We start from the raw sequence: 20497 nt of genomic DNA, 5'->3' as shown, positions 1-20497 counted from the left end.
GCAGATACGGAGGACCTTAACTTTCGTGTGGCTGGAACATATGGGGGGAGGACAAACGAAGTGGGGGGCCCTCAGAGTTAGGGCCGATGTGTCGGGTCAGGAGGTTGGGATTTAACCCTGTCTAGAGATGCTTCTTCATGCCAGTGACTGGCCAGAAAGTGCTACCGGCAGTTACTTTCCTGCTGCTGCTCCTGGCACATGGCACAGAGTGAGCAAATTCCCAAACTGCAGGTACACGTGGCAGTCAGTGCAACAGGAAAGGGGGAGAAACCTGAGAACAGGATGGTGGGCTTACAGGTGAGGCCCTGGGGGCTTTCCTTCCACTTTCTGACCATCCTCGAGACCCTGAGAACGCCCACACTGCTGGGCCTGCAAAGGCCAACCCACACCTGAAACAGGTGAGGCCCAGAGGAGGGTAGGGCCCCGAACAGAGGCCAGACACTCTTCCAAGGGGAGCAGAGGTAAGGCATCCAATCTCCAGGGTCCAGGTCTCGTGTCCTTTCCACTGCCCTGTGCCACAGTCTCCACTTCCATGAGGTCGACGTCAGTCGCCTGTCTATTTCTTGAAATAATCAGCATCCAAGAGGAACATTTAGCTCCTCAACCTGCTGAAAAGGTGTCATGCTAGAAAGTGCACACTACAACAGCCCAGGTGCGGCAGCAGGTAGCTTTACAAAATAAACACACACACACACACACACACACACACACACACACACATGCACGCATGCACCTCCTTAGGCTTCATCGTGCCCTGTTTAAAAGTAAAGGGCTGGTTACATTCCTGTCCTCCATATGCAACCACGCCACGAGGGAGAGGGTGCCAGCATGCACTCAGCACGTCCTGTGAGCTGGATATATGTTATTTCATCGAACTTCATCATTAAACAGTGCTTAAGAGCTGGGGAAACAGAGGCTCAGGGAGATTAAGTGGCATAACCCACGCCGGTCCGCTAGGTTAGTGGTTAACACAATAAAGGAGACTCAGAAAAGACATGGCATCTGCCTTCATCGACTTGAAAGCTGTTATCTGTGAGAGGGATCTGTTTCATCAGTGGATCTCAAAGACCAGAAGCTTCAGAACCATCAAGGCCTTTTCATTGGTAGTGAGTGCCCATCGGTGGAGGTATTCAAGGGCTGAATGGACAGATAAGTGGCCAGTTTGCTACAAATGGGGATTCTACTTATCTCATGGGTGGTTAGATAAGACTGCAGCAGAGATTCTGTGAATAAATCAAGTCTGAAGCATTTCTCACTTTGTTACCAATGCAGGTGAGACCTAGCATGTTTCAGAGACTGAAATTATGTAACCTTACTCTGCGCACACACACACGCACACGCACACACATACACATGCACATACGCACGCAAGTGCGCTGCAAAGTTAGACAAGCTGTATGGGTGATATAAGCACAGTTTCCTTTCTTCATTAAGCCATCTGCCCATCATATACTGAGGACTCTTATATGACAGATACTGTATGCGAACGTGCATGAATAACGCAAGTTCCTAGTTTCAGTATCCAGTACCTATAGCACAATGAGTTGAGTCCAGTTCATTCATTCGGTTAGAAGGCAGTGAACATTCCTCAGGGCTTACTGGGTCCAGAAAGCATATAAGACCAGTTGTGAAGGCCACAAGAGTTGGCAGTGATATGCCCTTGGACGCATGAGGACACAGATCAGAGAGAATCAGTGTTCACTCAGTAAGTGGAGAAGCCAGCATTCAAATTCAGCCAGCCCTGCCCAGCTCTGAAGGGCACACCCTATCTTTGACACTGGGGGTGCAGCAATTCGCACCCTGATGCCATCGGAAGCTCCTCAAGCGAGAACTCGCCGGCTGCCTGAACTCGTCCACCGCAGCCTTCGAGGGTCATTCTGCCATTTCCTTTGGATTTTACCTTTGGCCCAGTTCAATTCTGGTGGCACTGCCCACCCGGATGCGGGCCAAAGACGGGCCAGGCTTTGATAGCAGAGATGAAAGGCCATGCTGTAGCATGCATGAGGTCCAAACGAATGTCAACTGCTTTCATCAGGAAAACCCAAAATTACCCACTCTTACACATTCTCTTTCATCTCCTACAGGGCAAGCAGAGGCTGCTCATTAGAAAAGCTGCCTTGTCCACAATCACCCTTGCGGGGGATGGAGTGGAACGGGGAGGGTGCAAATGCCAACGTCACCCTCAGAATCACTGCACGGCCTCACTCTGAGGGGTGGCTGAGCCATCAGAAACACAGGCTCCACTCTGCCCTTTGTCGCAGGATGCTGACTAACCGGACAGAGAGGAGGTCTGTCCAGGCCAGCCGCCACCACTGCACAGGGAAGGCGCTGCCAACACACAGCCGTCCCCAGAGCTGGCTGCAGGAGCACTAGGCCAGCCAAGCTAACACTCAGCACCTCCCACACACACAGCCCGCGGCCCCAGGAAACAGAGGTTTGGGACCGCAAGCTAACTGTGCAGGGGGCCCGACAGGCCCCTCCATTTCTTCCTTCGTTCCTTCTCTCTCTTCTCCAGCAAAGCCGGCACTTGAGAACTCTCCATCATAGATACCCGCGGCAAAAAGGGGCCTCTGAGGTCATCGACACTGTACCCCCACATCAAGAAAAGCCTGTCCTGAAGTTGTCGCAGAAGGCAGGCCGCAGTCCTCATGAAAGGGGTCTGAAGGAGGGGTGGTGGCCTCCTTCGTTGCTAGCAGAGCAGCCTGTGCCCTTCTGAATCCCGGCACTCCTTAACGTCTGATTTTCCATTTTTAGGCCAATATCTAAGTCCCACTCGTGACTGTGATGAAAGACCCTGTTTTAATCTTCTGTGTGTCTTCAGGACTTAGCAATCAGGGGCCATCAAACACACCCACTATGGACTCCCAGAATCACAGAGTTTGGGGGCCAAGAGGGACTTGAGAGTCTTCTAAGTCTCGCCCTCCATGAGCTGCCTTGTCTAAGGTCACATGACTGAGGGTGACAGACTCCATAGTAACACCTAGGGCTTCTGGCAGCCTCAGTTGAAAAGAATAAATGGCAATTCATCTCACTGTCAGAAGCAAAATGACACGTGTCCTCCCCTGACTTATTCAGAGAGGCTCTGCTTCAACTAAGTGCCCCTAAAAACGCGACAGAACCAAGGCGAAGAAGGGGACAGGGAAGAGGAAAGGCGGGTGTCCTGCCATTCTAAGGCGAAGCTGAAGGCAGCAGCCCCAAAACGTCCCACCACAAAGCCAGTCTTCCTGTCTGCCCTAGATCGCACGCCGCTTCGGGTGAGGCGGGAACCGAACTGAGCGTTTTGGCCTCCTTTACCCCGCTTTCCTGCTATAAAAGAAAAAGCCACCAATATCCAGAGACCGGAATAAAATCGCCATCTCCAGCTCGGATATGAAGAATACAGAGAAATCAACCTGCCATTATTTTCCGATGGCCTCCTGTGCGTCCAGTCCTGGGCTGAACACACGCAAAGGACAATTCAAAGTCTAAATCCCGGACCAAGCCCGTGATTCCGGGATTGACTGCCCACTGCTCATTCACTCTCTTGTTCATGCAACAAATCACTGCTGAGCTCCAGCCGCACGCCCCTGTGCTGGATTTTGTAGTTTGGGTCTGCTCTCCGCTGAATGCACACGAAAGTTGAACTCGATTCAAAGAGTGATCAGCCCCATCTCCCATGTCCACTGGGTTCCTGCTTCTTCATTCTCAAAGCACTTCCCTGACACGAATACATTCGATCCCGCCACCGACCCGGCGAAGACACCAGGTGGGTGTTCCCTTACTCACCCACTGCACATTTAGGGAAACTAAGGTGCTGAGGGTTTAAGAAACTCATCCATGATCACACAGCAGAAGAACAGTGACGGTGACTCAAAACCCTCGTTTTCTGCTTTCTTCTGCTACGACGTTTCATGTCCCAGTGAGGGACGTGACAAGATCCCTGCGGGCAGGTGGCCAGAGTACCCTGGACCACAGAGAACTTAGGTGTGTGGAAAGAGAAGGGCGGGGGTCTCACAAAAGAACATGGAGCTGAGTTCCGCGGACTCAGTGCAACGCATCCACAGCGCTGGGCACCGTTCCTGACACGCACCGAAAACCTAAGGCCAAGCACAACGAAGCTAAAGCCTTCCGTGTTGCCGAGGAGGCGCACAGAACAGTGACCGGGTCGGCCTCAGACAAATGCCTGTCCCACACTGTCTGCGCCACTGTGAACGGTGGGCCCTAAAGCCTCCACTTTCTCATCTGTAAAGTGGAAATCACAAGGCCCCCTCCACCCCCACAGCGCCTGGCATGAAGCGAGCACGCTGCACCTCCACTCCTCACCGGAGGGGGCCTGCAAAGCCACCATGTTTGCTGCTTCGGTCGAGGTGGGATGCACGTGGGACCAAATTAGCCGTTTTCAGGTATACAGTTCAGTGGTCTCTCGTACATTATGTTGTACGTCCTTCACCTCTATCTGGTTCCAAAACCTTTTCATCGCCCCTAAATAAAACCGCATATCCATTAAGGAGTGACTCCCCATCACGTCTCACTCCCAGAGTTCCGTCTCTAGGAAGTCACCGATTCTGGATACTGCATGAAAATGGAATCATACACTATGTGACCTTTCGTGACCGGCTTCCTCCACCCAGCATCATGTTTCTGAGGTTCATCCGTGTTGCAGCATGCATTAGCACCGCATTTTTTTTTTTTTATGGCTAACTAATATTCTTTTGTACACATACGTGTGTGTATAGACAGATGACAAAATATATATACACATTCCATAATATGTACAAATATAGACACATGTACTATTGTGTGTGTCTATATCTGCGTAGACAGAAACATACGCACATGCGCACCCCATTCTGCTTATCCATTCACTTCACCCATGAATAGACACTGGGTTGTTTCTGCCTCCTACATGAACAGTGCTGCGAGGAACATCCTTGAGTGCGAGCCTATGCTTTCAGTTCTCTAGCCGTGGAATCGCTGAGTCACACAGTGAGTACTTCTATACTGGATGTTTTGAGGAACCACCAAGCTGTTTTCCACAGCGACTGCACAGTTTCACATTCCCACCAGCAATGCGCATTCTCGACATCCTTATCAACGCTCCTTCTGTTCTGGATTTTTATTCTAGCCATCCTAGTAGGTATGAAAAGACGCGTGGTTTTGAGTTATATTTCTATCTTATTGTGTGCTTACTGGCCATTTGCATATCTTTCCTGGAAAAGGTATGTTCAAGTCTTTGTCCATTTTTAAATGGGGTTGTTTGTCTTTCTGTTGTTAAGCAAGAGGGTGCCAAACTCCCATGCCGCCTCAAGACTACAGATGGGGGCCGGGGCGAGGACTTGGGGCTGCAGGACCCCAGGGGTGTGCCCAGAGTGGACGCAGAGCCCCGTGTGTGACCCCAAGCCCTTCGTCAGGAGAGGCCACTGGGAGCTCTAGATAGAGCAGGTCTGGGGAGAGCGAGGCCTCATTCAAACCGACTGGATCGTGGCGCCTGTGGGGAAAGTTAGAGGGGAAGAGAGAAGGAAAGACTGGATGACTTGACACGTTACTCTGGTTGGGAGTGGCTGCGCAGGTGACCTGGGGACTCGGTGGCCAGCTGGAGTCCATTTCCACGGCAGAGAAGGGAGCATGTGCAGCGGGGCAGAGGGCCAGGCTGAGCAGAAGGGGTGCTTCCAGACTGGAGAGCTTCACGAGGCCCCAAAGCTGGCAACTCTGCCAAGGAAGACCTGGCACAGAACAGGGACCACCCACGGGGGGACTGGACCCAGCCAAGCAGTGCCGCCATCCCCCACGGGAACACCTTTGCCAAAGAGGTGGTTGTGGCCACAGTGGCACAGGGCCTGGCATTCACCTTGAGGCTCTATGGCTTCCCAGCACCAAAGGACACACTGGGCCTGGCTCCACGCACAGCAGCTCCTGATCCCCTCGGTGCGGAGGGGTTCCAGGCTTGCACGCCAGGTGCTGGGGGGCAGAAGTCCAGAGGACACCACGTTTGACCCTGAGGGTTCACAAATGTCTAGGAGGGCACTGGGGACACCGCCCCCTCCAAACCAGCAAAAAACACAAGCTCCATAGGGACAGTTGTACAGAAAGGCCAGCTGGATGAGGTGGCATGAGCTGAACCTCCAAATTAGCAAGAAAGGGAGGAGAATGTATAAGAGTGACTCCACATGTGGAGCCAGCGGACCTGGGTTCAACCCTAATGTCACCATTTACAACTCGTCTAGTTCTGGCAAATTCCGTAGTCACTCAGAGCCTTTCTTTCCTCATCTCTCAGGATGGGGATAATCGAACTTCTCCACTGGCGAGAGAACATGGAGGGCAAGTCGGCTCCAGAAGGCTGTCTGTCCAGCCCACAGTGGAGCACTCGCCTGCATGAGCTCTGCAGCCTCTCTCTGGGTTCAAATCCCCACTTGGCCACTTACTTGCTGAGGGAGCTGTGGCACATCGCTTAATTGCTCTGAGCCTCAACTTCCTCCTCTGTAAAACAGGAGTGGTGACAGAAGTCCCTACTGTGTCGGGCACTTGTGAACATGACGTGAGTAATGCATGTGAAGCGCTCAGGAGATGCCTGGGAAGTACTCGCAACTTGAGCGCGCTGTTATTATACACTTTCTGTAAAATAAACAGTTCCCCCATACTGTCCCTGTCTTTACTGCAGATCTCTGCACAGCATGCTGAGTGACAACTCCAGACGCTCAAACTGCAGCGTCACAGAATTTAAAACCAAGGAGCTGAGGACGCCGACGGTCCTCTCAAAGAAGCGAAGAGACAGCCTGAAGGCTCCTCTAACTAGGGGCACTCAAATCCAGGCCCCTCGGAGACCCAGGTCCTGCCCCCCGCCCTTCCCCATCGGCCACTCCCCCGGCACTGAACCCCGCCCATTCTTTATCCATCATGAAACCGGCACCACCCAAAAACCCTCCAGGAGGTTCGGTTAAAACAGTTTATGGAAAGAAAAGCTGCTCTTTCTGTCTTGGCCCAAGATAAGAGGAGTCTGAGGCCCGAAAGGAACCAGGACATCAGCCGCAGCACCGGCCCCGGGTCACAAAAAAGCAGGACAAGCACACTTCAGACACAGCTGGCACTAAGCTGTAGCTCCGCAGCTGTGCTTTTGGGCAAGCTCTTCAACCTCCCTGGGCCTCGGTCTCCTTCTCTATAAAATGGGGGACTCACGGGGTCGTGGTGGGTGACAAGAGCTAAGGAGACCTGCCCAGCGCCTGGTCCTAGCGGCTGCCATCTCCTCCGGAGACGCCTGCAGTGGCGGCTGGACCAGCCACTCTCGGGGATTCACGGCTCGGGGCCTGGGGGGCCTTTGCGAGGCCTGCAGGTTAAGTGCTGGGAGTGGGGACAGCGGCCGCCAGGCTTTGTTGTGCAGGGTCGGAGAAGGGCTGCAGCCTCCTGGGGGGGGATGGACCCACTCGAGTGACTCAGGCCCCGAAAGCCATGGCCAGAAGATAGGAGCGGGGCTGTCAGCAAGAGGGAGCGATTACCCAGGGGAGCTGGGCACAGGCTGGAACCAAACGGGGAGGTCACCCAGTTCTAGGGGCCCCGCCTTCTCTGTGGCCCTGCGTGATCAGAGCAGGTGGAGGAGGGGATGGCTGTCTGGGGTCCAGCCAGCCCTGGACTCACTGAGCACAGGGCCTGAGGAACTGAGGAAGACCAAAGAAAAGCTCGCATCCCCATCCCTTCCCCAAATCCCCCTCGACGGGAGCGTCTTTGTCAGGGCTTCTACAAGCAAGCACGACCTACCTGCCTCCCTCTGCCTCCCTCTCTCTCTCCCCACTACACCACTGGTGATGCGGACGTGCTTCTCCTCTGTGTGACAGTGGCCCTTCTGCTCCACTAGTCCAGACACTGGTGGCTCCTCCGCCTGTGCTGCAAGGAGTGTCTCCTCAGACCCTAAGCAAGCCAGAAAGCCAGCAGTCCTGCGAGCCCCATCTCAAGGACCCAGACAGTGGGAATTTTCATCAGAGGTCCTCAGAGGTCCCACCAAGCATTAGTTGCTAAGCACAGAGCCCTAAAGGACGGATGGATGCAAATGTGTGACAAGGTCCCAGGCTCCAAACCACCCACTACCTTGAAAACAGGAAGTCCAGGCCACCAGAAACAATTGTGTGTGGAAGACTGCGTTCCGTGGAGTCCAACCCCATGTCGCCTTGACACGGTACCCAGGAAAAGAAAGAGAAAAAGCAAATTCCAAAAAGATGAAGCAGCCACAAAATTAAGGGTAGCATGAAGGACGCATGGCCACAGTCAGTATAAGTAAAATGGAATTTCCTCCTTAGTCACTGGAAGGCACAGGAACTCCGCTCCAGCAGAGGGAGGCCACTGGAGCTGCATGAATCCACCCTGCTCACTGTTGGGAGGGACACTTCATCGGGAAGATGCTGAGAGTCCTCTCCTGTCCTGGACTCCTTCTCCTCAGCTGCCATCCCTGTCCCCTAGGACCTCCGCACAACCTCCATAAGCCCCTGGCTTGGAAAATCCAAAATCTACGATCACTAGAGTGATAATTGAGAAAACAGGGTCTTTTAAAATGGTGAGGACTTCGTGGAAAAAATATAATGATTCCACATTATCCTTCTGCAGCCCAGGCTTCCTAACCCAAATCTGGGCATCTGAGTCATCGTGTAATAATCTAGGAATCTGTCTACAATAAAATACTGTCTAAATTGTTTGTAGTAGGTTTTTCCTTCCACACCAGCCCTGCCTGCCTCACCCCCTCCTCCATGACCACTGAACCGAGGTGCACTCAGCAAGCCAACAGAGCTAGGATATGACTTCCTGTCATCCCCCAGAGTTCCGGCCACTGGGTTATGACTTCCGGAGACACTGCAGGAGAATAAGGACTATAAATATAGCAGGTTAGTGTCACTTCCATCAGGCTCAAAGATCCAGTCTCCCATAGGCCGCCCTCTGCCCGTCTGGGACGAGAGTGCTGGCATTAAGCACAATGAGTTTTGACATTTCTGGGGTAGGGAGACAGCAGCCTGGGGAACGTGGTCAGGAGTCCCTGGGAAGCCTGGAATCCCAGCCTAGAACTTACCAGCTGGGTATCTGAGCCTGTCTGAGCCTCCGTGCTCACACCTGAAAGGTGAGAGTCTCACAGCATTCACCTCCTGGGGCTGCTGGGAGGATTATTACATTCTGGGATATGGCTGGCATTCGATAAAGGAGAACAAACGCACAAGCACCGTGCCACCAACGCGTACACATCCACGCCCTCTGTGACACTATGCCCGAGACCGTAACATCTGACGGAATAAATGGGGACAAGGCTCAAACATGACACCATAGAAGCATCAGGAAAGCACTGGCTTCTCCGGGCAGCAAAACACGAATCTCCCCCGACTCCTGCCTTTCTCCTCCCCCCACCTGGGAGCACAGGACATCGACCGTGTCCTTGAGCCATTTCTCACCCACTCATCACACCAAAGGGTCTGCTCAGCCTGAGCCCCAATTTCCCCTAAATTTCCCTTTCACCAGTATCTTTGTTACTATCTAAACATTTATCATCCTCAGGAAGATGAGAAATGCCAGGGCCGCCTGAATTCAAAACACAGTGTCAACTGGAAACCTCAAAGCTGTTTGGAGACGTTTATTTTGGTGCTAACTAGAGAGCAAATGAAACCCCAGGAACGGCTTAATTGACCCTGCAAGCAGCAGCCAGCATTTTTTTTTTTTCTTTTTTGCATGTCTTGCTCTCAAGGCTTCCGCAGGAACGACCTAGCCCAGGTGGTCACGGGTTCCATCCACAAAGGCAGGGTGAAACGGGTGATCCCATTTGGAGGAAGAAGGACCCAGCTCATCCTGAGAGCTGCGACGAAGAGACTGTGTGACCATCTGCAAGATCCTGGCCCTCTCTGAGCCACTGGAAGGCCACTTACAAAGTGGTGGCCAGAATGACCAGGCTTCATTGAACACTTGGAGTGTGTTGGGTGCTGCTAAATGCTTCACTATAGTATCTCATTTAAACCTCAAAACTGTCTTGCGGGAGGTTGTCTCAGTCTGCTGAGGCTGCTATAACAAAACACCCCAGACAGTCGCTTCCATAACAGACATTTATTTCTCACCGTTATGCAGGCCGGGGTGCCAGCAGCTCCTGTTCCTGGTGAGGGCCAGCCTCCTGGCTTGTAGACAGTTGCTTTCTCACCATGTGCTCACAGGGCGTCTGCTCCCTTGGTACGCACATGAAAGGGGGACATCTCTGTCTTCCTCCTTACAAGGACGCTGATCCCTTTGTGGGGGCCCCTCCCCACGACCTCATTAACCCTAATCACCTCCCAAAGGCTCCACCTCCAAATACTATCGCATTGGGGGTTAAGGTTTCAACATATGAATTTGGGGGAGACCAACATTCGACTACAACAGAAGGACTATATGATGCAGGCTGCACAACCATCAAAAAGGCAGAGCCAGGATTAGACCCAGGCGCTCTGAAGGCACTGCACCATGTTACATACGAAGCCACGGAAAAGACTGAGACTGATGTCAGGTAAACTCCAGTGGGAGCCTGACATGACATGGGCAACAGCAATGACCTCACAGGGCTGCTACAGTGATTAAATATGGTGAAGCCATGAGAAATACCGGAAGAGCAAATACTACTCAACCAGCTCGTGGGGTGTCCATTTCCCAGCATGGTGCCCTGCACTTAGTAGGCACTCAACAAACATGAGTCGAATGGAGAGACAACCAATGACCATCACCACCTTACAGAGTGTTGTAAGGATAATGCGATGCTACAAATAAGAATGGCAGTCCTCCAGGAACTCAGCCAATTCACATCCTGGAGGGATTCCTTTCTCCAGGTGAGGCTCCTCCTGGACCTCACCTTCGGGGCACCATGCTGGTCGACACCCGACAGCAATCCATCCCCAGCAGGGACAGCGCACCGAAGAGCAGGGGGGAGGCGTCAGTGCCCAGATTACAGAGCAGAAGGGGGAGAGGCACACGCCACCCCTCCACCCCAGAAGAGCAGGACGTGATCACGCACGCCCCAGACAGAAGCCGGCCCAGTTAGACATCCATCGGAGCCCTTGTGCCTGTAGCCTGGGGAAGGGCAAGAGTAACTGTTCCCCAAGGAAGACAGGCGCCTACAAGCCACCAAAGGCCAGGATTCTGCAGACACGTGAAACACAGCACAGCACCCCCTGCGTGGGCCGGGGAAGAGGCGGCCAGTTCCCAAGCCCATGCTGCCCCAGGCTGCGTCACGGACGTGGGACCTGTGCAGGGCCCAGGTACCAGGCTCAGAAGGGCCACAGGCTTCATTTAATGCTGTGCTTTCACCACTGGAAATTCTTAATTCTTTTTGAACAGGGAGCCTGCATTTCATTTCGCACTGAGCCCCGAGTATTATGTAGCTGGTGCAGCCTACCGTGGAGGGGGTTACTGTGAAACACAGCCTCGGACCACGGTCCACCTTCTGTCTTGGCACCAGCCTGCAAAACCCAGCAGAGGAAAGACACCCTCGAGTCCCCACCGCACTTCCAGAAGGGCAGGCACTGCTAGCACACCCTCCTCCTTTCCCAAGCTGTCGACTCCTTAAGGACAGAAAACAGGGCGTCGACTCTGGAGCCACTACCACCCCCGCAGCGGCTGACAGTGCTTTGGGGGCTGTCAGATGCTCGATCCTCAGCGGCAGAATTCAACTCACAGGTAGGGTGACAACCCCTGGTCTGTCCAGGAGGTGGGACTTTCAGTGCTGAAACCAGGAAAGCCCCAAATCTGCCAGGACAAACTGGTCACCCTTCTCGTGGAAGCTGTTGTTATTACAAAGGTTACGGGGAGGCGGGGGTTACCCCTCAGTGGGGAGTTATGGGACTTTTTTCAATACCCCACGCATTTCCGTACATTCTAAATTTTCTCCAAAGACCCTGTGTTAGCTTTACAGTCACAGAAAACTGGGGGGAGGAGGAGGGGAACAGGCTACTTCATAGTACACACCATTATTTTCCCATCACCGAATCTGAGTTTTCCATTTCCAAACGTATTTCCAAAAAGAAAAAAACGACTCTGAAGTCTGCGCGTGACGGTCTCTCGTTCTCTTGCTTGTCAGCTTTCCCAGGGCACTGCTCTCCCTTCCAGACATTTCCTCTCCGGAGAGTCTACAAACGGCCCTGCGCGTTTTGCTGGAAACGCCGTTCCTGGCAGAGAGCAGCTCCCACGGTGGCTCGTGACCAGGTGCGGCCTCCGCAGAGGCCGCGGTGGCGTTGCTCCTTCTGCACCCTGACGGGTCCTGCCCTCGGTGCCCGCCTTACCTCCCTCTGGAATTCAGCCCATTCAGGCATGGAAGGAGCTGGTACCGGTCCCCGGCCCTGCTCGCCCAGCCCAGGGACACGACATCACGCCCCCTGCCCTCAAGTTCACAGGCAGGCCAGGGGGACAGCGTGTAAACGGAGCATCGGGGTGGCGACCTCTCGCCAGACTGCGAGCACGCATTCCCTGTGCCCCTGGGGACAGCCGTCCGTGCCCCTGGGGACGTGTGCTACTGCTGACCATAGCAAAAACCTAGAAACAGCCCAGAATCCACCACGAGGGACGTGAAGAACAAATGCGGCAGAGGCATCGTTGGTTAGCATTCTGGAGCATTCTGCTCCTTACACAGAATGCAGAGTGAAAAAAGCAAACCGCACTTACCCCCCACCGACGTTACGGCACCTCCATAAGAGTTTTAAAACACACGAAAAAGGTGCTTGCTACACGTGGCCTCCAAATAGATTTCTAATAAAAGTGTAAGAACGTGACCTATACGGCCCACGTTCGGGAGAGCAGTACTTCTGTGAAAGCAAGGAAATGGAACGCAGAAGAGGGCCCACGGACTTGGCTGTATCTCTTTTTCAAAATGTCTTCAGAAGCAATGGTGCGAAGCAAACGTGCCACATCCTTTAACACACTTATTAATCCTGGGCATGGGACTAAGGCTTAAATGACCCTTCTGGCTTCTTGTTTTGTGCTTCTGATCTGAACAATTTACGTCATGCCAAGAAATGACCCTCGGCACGCAAGAGCAGATTCCAGAGTCCAGAAAATCACTCTGAAGGACAGCGGGACACAGCAGGTGGCAGATGCTGGCTGCATTCGCAGGCCGCCCACCGCTCCACCACTGTCCAGGGCTGGGGCTGCCTGCGTCTCGAACACGCCTTGCAGTCCACGGCTGCCTGGCCTTAACCTGAGGACTGTGCTGGACCCTGTCACCGCGGCCACCTCTGCACTTGCCTCCCTGAGGAATGAGCCTCAGCCATCCCACCTGGCTCTGTGAAACATGACACAACCCCACAGAGCACTGTCCAGCTCTCAGGCACGTTCCCAGAGGTGACTCATCTGGTCCTCTCAACAAGCGCGTGAAGGGCACAAGGCATTGAAAGATGAGCTAGAGCCTCAGAGAAGTCCCAAGAATTGCCGGAGCTGACTCAACAATTGGAAAACGGGAGAGTCACAAAAACAACCTGACTAGCAAATCTGACGTAGATTGGGGGATTACTATGTATCAAGTTCAGAGGCAGGGACCAACCACAGGCTAGGTTTCACACCCCAGGCCGTCTAACTTTCCCAATAACCCGCTTCTTAGGGGAGGAAACAAAAGCCCAGAGAGGCCAAGCATCCTCCCTAAGGTCACACAGCCAGGAGGGCCCGGAACTCGCACGGCACTGAATTTTCTAACATATGCCTCAACAATCTCTCTGGACCGTTTCTCCATCAGGAAAATTCATTTCATGAAGAACACGAGCATCCTCATGTCCCCTGATCATGCAACAAGGAGCGTCCAGGCCCCCGGGAGAGCTAAACGCTGGGAGCTGGTCCTGGCTACTGTTTATTTATTGATGCCACTGCCTCCCACTACGCCCCGGCAGAACCTCTGGGTGACTCAGAGACCTTGCCACCAGCAGCTGCTCTTCGTTGGAGCCAGATAAGCCTCCCCAGGGGAGGGGAGGGCCGGGGCAGTTCCTGGTAATCGGTAGAGCTGAAACCCTCTCCCCAGAACCCCCACCCCCTCTGACGGGTGATATAGATGGTGGCAGACAGATAGATGGGAGAGAAAGACCCCCACCCCCAGCAACTGCCCTGCAAAATGACTTTGAGAAGACAAAGAAAGAGGACAAAGCCTGCCCACCCCCACCAGGAGAAATAACCCACTTCCCAGCGGGTGGGCAGGCGAGAGAGCTCCCAGAGCACACAGGACGCACCTTGCGTGGGCCCTGGACTCCAAGCCCTTCCCGTGAAGGGCCTAGGAGCCCAAAAAGAAGAACGTATCTTCAAACTGTATTGGTCTCCAAAAGCTCTTCTCTTTACCTGACCCCATGAGCCCGAAGAGAAGAGCCTCCTGGGTCCTAAGGTCAGAATAATGAAACACGGTTTCTGTTTTTGTTTAAGGCAATCAGATTTTCTTCTAAACATCTCGGAGCCCCTGACTCTGCCCCTTTTTTGGACAGCTGAAAATCACCCCCCAACTTGTTCTGATATGCCCCCTTCTCCCAACAGGCCTGCCTTGCCCACGGGGTGGTCCCCAAAGCCTCTCGGGTTAACCAGACACCGCAGGGAAGAGGCGTAAACTCACCCAGCGGGGCGCGGGCTTCCAGGGGCCAAGGCTACCATGCCAGCCCTCTGCCCCCTGCCGAGAGAGTTCACATGCAGCCCACACACGAACTTGCTCAGGCATGGCAGCGGGGCTGGAGAAGGGCTAGGAGGTCGAGCAGAGACCCTGCTGGAATCTGCCCCCTTCGTCACTTTGGAATTCCATTGGCCAGTGTCCTCTCAAGCCGTCTGACTCTCAACACTCATGCGGGAGGAGGGGGCTGCCATCCTCACCCACAGGCTCCAGGTGGAAAAGCCAGGACTCAATCTCCCGGGATGAGGGAGGGATGAGGCCAGCAGCCACCAGCAGCCACCGGCCCCCCATGGGGAGGTACTAACATTGAGAGACCAAACACTAGCTGGCCGCACTGAGGTAAGAACAGTGTCACTGACTCGACTTTGTAAATGAAGAAAGTGCAGCTCAGAGAGGCTTAGGAACTGCGGCGAGGTCGCACAGCCATGAAACAGCAAGGCTTCAAGCAAGGTTGTGTTTTGCAGGGCACCTGGGCCCCCCAGGGTCTGCACAGGGTCACCGTGAGGGAAGTGCTGTGAATCACTCTCCAGGCCGAGTCCAGAGACCAGGGGTTCTCCACGAATAGCCATGGGGCTGCTTCATGGCTGGAGCGTACGAACGCCTGGGACGTGCCTTCCCATCTGGCGAGGCGGGTATGCCCCACCTCCTACATGTGAAGAAGCCGAGGTTCACAGAGATCCAGAACGCCAAGCGCACCTGTGAGAGCGCGGAGACGCCGGTGTCCGCCTCGCCAGCCCTCCTCCTGCTCAGCCCGGGATTCCCAGACTGAGTAAGCGTGCCAGTGCCCCTACAAGAAGTGTCTCACGTGTCCCAGCTCAGAAGAGACACTGGACAGTCCCCTGTCAATGTGTGTTCAAAGGCCCAGACGAGGAAGGAGATCTGCCCAAGATCCCATGGCCACTGGGGGACCAGGCAGGGAGCAGAAGTTGCATCCCTCGGCTCCAGGTAGTGTGGCCCAGCAGCTTTAGGATCAGAAAGAACTGTGTTCCAATCCTGCCTGTGTGCCCTGGGGAGACTAGCTTTGCCTCTCTGTGCTCGTTACTTCAATGCCAGAAAGAGACCATGATCACAGTGCCTGCCGCATAGGTCTGCTCTGGGCTTCGCATGGAATAACGTGCCTTGCAGGGACCTGCTTAACAAACAGTGGCTGCTCCTCCATCACTACCCACAAGGGGACCCTTGAAGACACGGGGCAGGTGCGCAGAGCGACCAGACAGGAGAGGAAGTGGCCGTCTCAGTTCTCGCCGTGACCGCTCCTTATGTTCTGGTGCCCAAGCCCACCCGCCCCTCCTGGGAGGAGAAGCGCTAACCAGGACCCCCACGATGGGCTGTTCCAGGGAGTAGCCGATAAAGGAGAAAGACGGGGCTGTGGGCCGTGTGATGAGTAGGCGCCTGGCCGCGGCGGGAGAGCAGGAGTCCGAGGCTTGTGAAGGCCGAGCGGAGGGAGCAGAGCTGGGCCTCGTCTCCCCCACTCACTGTTCCCAGGTCCCCTGGACAGTTCTGCCCACCGCTGCAAGCCCAGGAGAACCTTCCAGCCCTCCAAGTCTCCCCGGACCCTCAGCAGCCCCTCCCTGGGTGACTCTGTTCCCTGCCCTGCTTGGCCATGGGATGGCGAGCACACCGTCCATTGCACGGGGCTGCAAGTCCCCCCTGAGCCAAGGGCATGGCTTCCTGAAGACCAGGAGCCTCGGGAGCTGGACCGTGATCCCAACTCCAGTGCCTCCCGGGGCCCAGCACAGCGTCTGCATCCTCCAGAGTGGGGACTGAGTTCTTACGAAAGTCTGTCTCTCCCAATGACAGAGAGGGCACCCAGTTCTAAGGCCCCAAGAGCATTCCACAGTGGGCGGTGTTACACACACACACACACACACACACACACAGACACACACACAGACACACACACACACACGGCTTCCTGCTCTGCCTTCTCTTGCATAAATAACCTACCTTGGGCAAGTTATGTGGCCTTTCAAAGCCTCAAAGTTTTCAACTGTAAATGGGCACACCACTGCCGGCCTCGTGAGACTGCTGGCCTGCTTACATTAGGCAGACGCTCAAAATGAGAGTCCTTCCCCTTTGTCTGTCCTTTCCAGGGACGCTAAAGGAAAACCACTAAGAGTCACCATCTGATCCGATCGACAATGATGCAATGAATCAGATTCCTACTGTGTGTTTAGCCTGTGAGCAAGATAAACACGGTTCCTGAGCTCAGAGAGATTACTTTGTAGTGTGGGAGAAACGACAAGAAATCAAATACCTTGCATGAATGAGTATAATGTTACTAGGCACCCAGGAGCCATGAACCAGGGCAGTGGAATAACCACAGGGCCACTATTTCCGCCAGGGGTCAGGCGAAGGCTCTCTGACAGGTACCACAGGACGTAAACGAAACTTGGGACCCAATCGAAATTGAACTCCAGACCCTACTCCAAGTGCCAAGTAGCCCCAGGTGACCTGAGCACTCACATACTGGCTGTGCGAGCTGCCACCCTCCACTGGGTAGCCCAATGCTAAGGCAACATCCCACAGAGCCACCCACCTCACAGCAGCCAAGTCCAGGGGTAGGGATGAGGGTGGGGGTGCAGTCCTCCCACTTGTAAACTGAAGAAGCGCCACAGACCTTCGCTGACAAGTCCACTGCTCCCTCCCTCATGCTAATGCAAGCTCCTTTCCCTCACTTGCTGCTGACCTGCCACTCAGCCTTCCCATGGGCTCCAGGCACTGTGACCTCTGATCGACTGTGCATGCCAACTGGCAGTGCCCAGTTCAAAGTCCAGCACGGCCCACCTGGCTCTTCCCAGAAAGAATTTCAAGGCTCAAGCGACACCCACCCTCCCCAGACACCTTCTCCCAAGCAGCAGAGAGCCCTCCCACGTGCTAAGTGACTGCTATGTGCCAGGCACGATGCTGGCTCTCAGCACTTCAGCCTCTATGTTGTGATCCTTGACACAAATCTTGTGAAATATGACATTACTTCACCCTTATTGAATAGAGAAGGGCAAGGAAATCTAGCAGTCACTTGCTCAGGGTCACACAGTAGGTACAGGTTAGAGATTCAAACCGAAACCCAGGCCCTTCGGGATCCACAGGCCCTCTGCTGACACTCACCTCTGTTTCTAGCTATAAGCGCAGAGCCAAGAAACTGCCTCCCCTCACCGTCTGACGCTACCTTCTCTGTTTACTCTCCGATGTATTAATTCCTGAAGGATCGGGTAACAGGAGACACCGTGTGCCAGGCTCTGTGTTATGTCTTAAAGACCCAGAGCCACGCAGAAGAGGTCATGGCCTCCAAGGCACTTACGGTCTACTAGACGGGGACAGACACGAGAACCAGGAACATCAGTAGAGGGTGACAGGTATGATGACGCAGGGGCTCCCACGAAGCACCTGTACATTCTCGCCCCCTCCCTTAGCACCAGCACCAAGCCGGACGCGCAGAGTAAGCTCATTAAATGCCAGCTCCTTTTGACAGCCGGTCACATCAACCGACCTCGCTATCGCCAGCTAAGCCAGAGTCACCTGACGCGCAGGGAGTGCCTGACAGAACAGGCAGAAGATGTATGTACATGAGCCGTGAGACAGGACTTACGTTTCCTACGGAGCCCCCATGGGGAGCTGGAGAGACCGACCCCACATCACCGTCAAGATCAGGATGGAGGGCTCAGCCTTCACAGGAAACTGTGGTCCTCCATCCCCTGTGGGCATCCAGGCTGCAGGAATTCACGTGTCACTCAGCCAAGGCCTTCCTTAAAAACACCCGCAGCATCCAGAGACGTGCCGGGTGTGTGTAATTCCAGAGACTGCTTCCACCAGCATTATTCTCCAGGTGACTGAACATGGTTGCAAATCCCCACAGCTCAGACAATCTCGAATGAAGCTCCATGCAGCTGACAGGTGCCGCCATCGTGAGGGACAATCTTTTTGATTCTTTTCTGGTTAAAAGATCAGGCCTGGGGACAGGAAGAAGAAAAATCAATCTTCTTACAATCAGGAGAGTCAGTTATTCTTTCTTTATATTTGTCCCTAACATTCTTAGAGGAGAACTCTCTAAAAACAATGCCTGATTACTAGGTGTGGGACCCGAACCCAGGTAAGGTGGGAAACCGAGGGTCCTTCAGGGGAGTGTCACCTCCCACGGGCACCAAAGACCTTTCGGAAGAGGAACTTTCTACTGTGTAGGCTTCTCAGAACTATCCTGGGAGGGCAGAGGGGGCTGAAGTACGACCATTATAAAAATGAGAGGAGAAGGTTCTGGACAGGCCAGCAGCTGGCTGAAAAAGTTAACGGCACAGGGGGGCCTGGCACACGGCCCTGGACTCCCCTGCGGGACTGAGAGATCCCGGCCGTGAGCTGACGGGGTTTTGGGTCAGCTAGTAGGAAGTAGTTCTTTGTTTTGTTTCTTTTTCAAGACAGCCGCAAAGCCTTGGCGTGACTCCAGGCCTTGTCCTGAGAGGTCCGTCAGGGCAGACCTGGGCCTGGGCCCCTCTTATTCATTCACTCAGCAATGGCTGAGTGCCTACTAGGTGCCCAGTCCTGTTCTAGCTCTCTAGGGCGACCTTTGCCTCTCCGACCCAGTACGCTTAACCTATCACAGAGAAAACCGAAGCACAAATGGATCCACCATGCACAGGGCTCAAGGCTCCCAGCCACCAGCCACCCACGGGTAACAGTGACCGCCCTTGACAGAGGGCTTAGAACGCACCCTGCCCAAAGCTCTGCCACCATCCGATACAAACCCCTAACCGCACTGGGACTCCCGCCCCGATTTTCCAGAGGAGGGAACTGGGGTGCAGCCAACTCCTTTGCTCCAAACTGGTAAGCGTGGGGCCCAAACCTGAGGCCAGTCTGTCCCCCAAGTATGCACCCCGACTCACCACTCTGCGTTATGCGTGAAGGAGGCCTGCCCCGAATTGCTGACCTAAATCTGAGCAGGTGGCCGGGCCCCTGTTAAGAGCCTGAGGAGCCATCACTTCACGTGTCAGATGGAGGCCTCCCAGAAACCAAGGGCTGCCCATCCAGACTCCTCATACTTGCCCCTTTCCCATAGCCTCTTCAGCGAACGCCAAGAGTTGCCAGCCCGGGGGCATCGCACCAGAATGCCAGGGCTGGAGCCGGGTCAGCCGAGAGGGGCTGCTTCCCGTGAGAGCGGGGGCAGCGCTTTATAGTACCAGCCCCAGTTAATGGCAGTGGAGAGAACAACGGACACAGTCTGTTAGATATTTACTGAGGCCCCCAGGCAAGTCTGAAGTCAAGTTTGTTTTGTTGGGGTCCGGTACATTAAAGCTCTGTCACCTGGGGAGGAATTATTGCATGCTCTGCTGGGTATTAGGTGGTCCCTGACGGGGGACAGGGCAGCGCTGAGGCTCAGGTGACGAGGTGGCTCGCCACCTGGCAGTCTCTCAGTCAGTGTCTCTCTCTCTCTCTCTCTCTCTCTCTCTCTCTCCCCCCTCTTCCCTGCTTCCTGGGCTGGCAGGCCCAAATATGTCATTTCTTCTTTGACCCACCCCCCCAACACCAAGCATTTCCACCAGCTGACCCCCTTGTAGTGGACATGAAAAAAAACGAGAAACAGGATGCCTGCATTTCCTACCCAACACCAAGACAGCATCTTTGTATACCAAAGTCCCCTAAATTCGGGATGCACAGGGGGATGCTTAAGGTATCTTGGGCTGGCACAGACCAGTGAATGGGGTGCAAGGCACGGAGACAGAAAGCCAGGTCAGGAAGTCCCCGGCACCTGCACTGAGAGAGAAACACGTAGCTTGCAGTGGAAACCACAAAGAGCATCTCCTGGTATGTGTCGGGCTGTGTCCTCCCCTCTCTCTGCTTCTAGGTCTCCTTGACTCGTGCGTGTGTGTGTGTGTGTGTGTGTGTGTGTGTGTGTGTGTGTGTGTGTGTCTCCTCTCTCTT

At 54.3% G+C, this 20497-nt stretch overlaps 1 long non-coding RNA gene across 47 annotated transcripts in view; it reads right to left on the bottom strand.

Moving 5' to 3' along the window:
* LOC102895780 overlaps nucleotides 1-20497 on the bottom strand; it is a 659008-nt gene that overhangs the window by 583510 nt on the left and 55001 nt on the right. For 45 of the 47 annotated variants that reach the window (XR_003042515.1, XR_003042526.1, XR_003042522.1 and 42 more), the window contains one exon: nucleotides 18177-18537. The exons of the other annotated variants lie outside the window; for them this stretch is intronic. This is a non-coding gene — a long non-coding RNA (uncharacterized LOC102895780). The remainder of the gene's footprint in view (nucleotides 1-18176; nucleotides 18538-20497) is intronic. 47 annotated transcript variants of the gene reach the window in all.

Source organism: Pteropus alecto, unplaced genomic scaffold (genome assembly GCF_000325575.1).
Source record: "Pteropus alecto unplaced genomic scaffold, ASM32557v1 scaffold238, whole genome shotgun sequence".
NCBI classification, from domain to species: Eukaryota; Metazoa; Chordata; class Mammalia; order Chiroptera; family Pteropodidae; genus Pteropus; species Pteropus alecto.
This window is presented reverse-complemented; position numbering and strand designations above follow the sequence as displayed.